Here is a 5,121-nt window from a genome sequence, read left to right on the forward strand (position 1 = left end):
GGAGGAAGGAAGAGAGAAGGATAAAAGAAACCGAGCGATGTAGTGAATGTTGAGGAACACACAAATTTAATGTATCCGTGCAGACAGGCAGAGGCAGAACAAAACTTAAGTATTCTGGAGGTGTAAGGGTATGTAGGTGTGTTGAATGTGGGGGCAGGCTGGTGTGTGGGGAGGAAGGGTACAAAGAAGTATAAAGGGCTGGAGGTGTGAGGGTGTAGGGGTGTCAAGTTAGGGGATAGGGTGGTGTGGGGAGAAAGGGTACAAGTGAGTATACTGTATATATAGGAAACCATACAGCAACATACCCAATGATCCTTTCCAGCCTGTTTACTGTAGGGCTGGTTAAGACTAACGTAATTATTAAGTGAACCAAAGAGAAGGATAGGAAAGCAAGGGTGGAGAAATGGGGGTGAGGTGAGAGGATGAAGGCAATAAGAGATATGGGGAGGATCAGGGCAGGTTCATCATAACGCAAACATTGGGAATGAGGAGTGACAATGAGGAAGGAAGAAAGAAGACTGATGGAAAAAAAAAAAGTGGTGATAATAAGGATAATGAAAAGGAGACTAAGTAATGGGTCAAAGTCCCTGCCAAATGAAAGAAAAAGAATGAAGGGAGGTGAGGAAAGGAAAGAAAGGATAGGTTAGAGAAGGTAAGACGAAAGAAAAAGAATATAATATTAATCTTTTAGAGGTTATGGATTTCGGTAAAAAGCCATACTTTTTGTTAACAGCTTAAACTATATATATATTATGTGATATTAATGAGAGAGAGAGAGAGAGAGAGAGAGAGAGAGAGAGAGTGTGTGTGTGTGTGTGTGTGTGTGTGTGTGTGTGTGTGTGTGTGTGTGTGTGTGTGTGTGTGTGCGTGTGCTGGTGGATTACGGTGCTTGATATGTTCTCTTCGTTAGTGTTCCCATTGTGGTCGAGGCGGGAACAGGACATCACATTCCTCCTCTCACCTTCTCCTTCATGCCTCCTCTCCTCCCTCCTCCTTCACTATCCCCTATCCTCTGACCCCAACGCTCTACAACACCCTCCCATCCCCCTCTTTCTCTCAACCCTTCTCTAGCCCCTCCCTCTCACTATATCCTCTCCCTTCCTTACACATACCACAACCCCCTCCTCCCTCCCTCCCCCTTTCTCGTCTCTCCTCTAACCCCTCTCCTTCCACAATCCCCTGCATCCCCCCCCCACACACACACCAAATCTCTCTCCTCACTCGCTCTCCCTCGCTCCTTCTCTAGCCCACCTCCCTCCACTATCCCATTCCCCCCTCACACATCTCAACACCGTCCTCTCCCCATCTCCCTCGTCCTTCTATTCTCTCCCCTTCCATTATCTTATCCCCCCTCACACACCACAACACCCCCCCCCTCTTACGATCGCCCTCTTTCCTTCTCTAGCGACTCTCCTTCCACTGTCTCCTGCCCCTCAGCCCCCAGCACCCTCTGCCAATAAGACAATCAATAAACCTCTCACACAGGACTGATTGTCGCTCGGGTACCGCCACACAATCACCACAATTATACCAAGACACTCAGGGATGGTCGGACACAGGCCTAATTAAACACCATAAACAAGATGAGGAGAGATATGAAAGCTGAAGAGATTGGAGAAAAAAAAAAGAGCCTCCAAGCAAACACGACCATAAAAACACACCAAGATGCAACCACCACCACCACCACCACCACCACCACCCACTATCTTGTGAAGAACGGGCCATGCCTCCAGTGAATAAGTTTTAATTTTGACTGATTTGAATCCCCCCAGTTATTTCCCTCCGACTTAATCCTTAAAACGTGGCGAGTTTCTGTGAGTTGAACAAAATCATCAGTCGTCAGGTGGAATAAAATATGGAGCTCCTTAGTCTTGTCCAAAACTTTAACCATTATGTTTTTAGCAATTTTAAGGCCATTGGTTTCTCTACGGCAGAGTAAAGTCGCCTAATGTTAGCCGAAATAAAATGTAAAGCAGGTAAATTGCAGCCAAAAATTTAAGCATAGCGATTTTATTCATCGAAGGGAAATTCGCATCACTAAAAATGCCTTTCAAGAAAAGTAAAAATAAATGACGAGAGGGAGTACAAGGACAGGAAAACAAAAGAATGGAAGAGAGAAGAACAAAGGAAAAATATTGAAGCCAGCGACTGTGGGTGAACTCTTGGCATGAAACGTGGAGGCAAAGAGATAAATGAGTACAAGTAAAAGCAAGAGTTGGAACACAGTGGATAACCTGGCAGGCAAGAAAGACAAAACCGAAAATAAAACTCCGTAAATTGCAAAAATATGTGGACTAACCTGACCAGAAAAAACGAAGAAAATAAAAACAAGAGATTAGTTCGATAAGCAAAACTGGCGAAGAAAAAACATGAGAATGTATAAACAACCGCAAACACTGCACTGAAGAGGACAAACTCTGACACAAATAGTTCTTTAACAGGCGACAATGTGGCACCAGATCCAGACACAATTTGGTGTGGCAGTGTGGACGTCCAGCCCTGAATGTAAAGAAATGCAAGTGGATATTCTTTTTTCATTTTTATTCGACGAAAACGATTATAAGAACTGCATGTATAAAATATCAAATTCCGGCCTCGGTGTAAGACAGCCCTAATGACGTGGATTTTAATAGTAATATATTTTTTTTTAACGACTTCTGATCTCTCTCCCCCCCCCTCTCTCTCTCTGTATATATATACTGTATATACACGATATATACACACAGGGAGAGTATGTTCGCGCCTGTGTGTGTGTGTGTGTGTGTGTGTGTGTGTGTGCGCACTTTTTTTTTTTTTTAGTGTATAAGCGCTGGAAATGGATGTTGTTAAATCTGCACTGCTTTCCGAAAGAATGCCTCTTTCTGCAATAGAGCTTTTCGTAGGCGATATCAGAATTCAAGGGGTGTGCTTGGATGTCAGCACGACGAGATCCAGTTGTTGGATGAGCAATGTGAGTGAGAGTAATAATGAAAGTAAGGGAGAGTGTGAGAAAGAGAGGATCAAAAGTAAGAGTAGTGATGACAGGTTACAGTGAAAATGGAGCTGAGAGTACCTGAGGAGGTGAGAGAGAGAGAGAGAGAGAGAGAGAGAGAGAGAAGGAATGGGCTAGAATGGATATTAGGGTGAGACTGAGTCTGAGGACTAGAGGAGGGTAAGATTAGTGAGGATGAGAATTACTGAAGGTGACTGTGAAGGTGTGAATGTGAAGTGAAAGCAAGGGTGAGAGTGAGCCAGGATTAGGGGAAGATGAGATTAGTGTGGGTGAGAATGACTGTGAACGTGACTGTTAGGTGAGGACGTGATGTGAGAGCAAGGGTGAGAGTGGCAGCGAGGATGATTTCGAAGGTGAGGCCTGAGAGTATAAGATGGTGGGAAATGACCGTGGCGGTAAGTGAGAGTGAGAAATGATGTAAAATAGGTGGAAGTGTGATAAGGAAAGGAAGGGATGTATGGATTAGCTGTGGGTGAGAGATGAGAGACAGAGGTAAGGGTGGGAGACAGAGGTATGAGTGAAAGGTGAGAGTGAGAAGTGGGGATAAAAAGTTAAGGTGAGGGGTCAGACAGCTTTTCTTAAGGAACATTTATCAAAGACTTGTTTACATACTCGAAGCATTACATGAGGCAGTACCAAAACACACGGAAAATGTAAGGTGGTTAACAGAAAGTACTAAGTAGAAGATTGTGCTTAAGAGATATTCTACGGTACTTTTTTTTAATTTTTGCACTGCCAAAACAGTTTCTCTCTCTCTCTCTCTCTCTCTCTCTCTCACACACACACACACACACACACACACACACACACACACACACACGATTAACAAACAAACAAACACACATCAAAGAAAAAGCTGCACTGAGTCATGCACGTATTACAAAAACAAAAGGCAGTGGAATAAATTCTTGCGAAGACGGTGACACACGCTTGAATGTTTTCTTTCCCTGACCAACCATACCACATACACAAGGAGACGCCCCATAAGGAACCAACACAAGTTACTGCCAAAACCCCATTTTCTAAGGACAATGGGGGAGAGAACATCATAAGTATTTCTGAAGCATTTATTATCAGGAGCATTTATTTGTATGATTTTTATTATTCTCGCAAAACTTTACTGTGAGCCTGCACAGTGACATAAAGGAAGTTATGCCTTCATTAACAGAAAAAAAATGCGGTACATGGACAAATAACTAGCACAGGTATGAGTTGGTGCAGAGCATGGAGAGATGTTGCCTCGGTTAATCATTTTCCACACACACACACACACACACACACACACACACACACATATATATATATATATATATATATATATAAAACCAAAGGCCAGAAGCATATAAATATATATACATATATATATATATATATATATATATATATATATGTATAAATATATATATATATATATAAAACCAAAGGCCAGAAGCATATATATATATATATATATATATATATAAAACCAAAGGCCAGAAGCATATATATATATATATATATATATATATATATATATATATATATATATATATATATATAAAACCAAAGGCCAGAAGCATATATATATAAAACCAAAGGCCAGAAGCATATATATATATATATATATATATATATATATATATATATATATATAAAAAAAGGCCAGAAGCCCGTGGCATTGTCTCCCCCAAGAAAAACAAAATCAAGATAACAGAGCCACACACACACACACACACACACACACACACACACACACACGTACAGTTGCCTCAGTAAGTTCCTCTACCCATGTTGCACCTCCCCGTTAAGATGTGGCATCATCGCAGCAGTAATTGCTGGCAACGTCGCAGTAGTAGCGTAAGGCGTATTTATGAATGAACGCTAGAACCACTGACGTCAGTGACGGGTGTATATGCCAGACATCATAATACTTAATAATATGGGAGCAATTAACACATCACCAGAGACAACAGTAACATTACTATGCATATTCGAAAAGAAAATTTATATTTTGATACGACATACCAACAGGAATATAAATACAAACAATGGCATAAATAAAAAAATGTCATGAAGGTTGTCACAGGTAGAGTCATCTTACATCAGCCACTCACACCACACCTTACTGTGGAATCTGAAGTGTTGAGTGC

This window comes from Coenobita brevimanus, unplaced genomic scaffold (genome assembly GCF_032717465.1).
Source record: "Coenobita brevimanus isolate Jiangsu-jjx unplaced genomic scaffold, ASM3271746v2 jjx.HiC_scaffold_119, whole genome shotgun sequence".
NCBI lineage: Eukaryota > Metazoa > Arthropoda > Malacostraca > Decapoda > Coenobitidae > Coenobita > Coenobita brevimanus.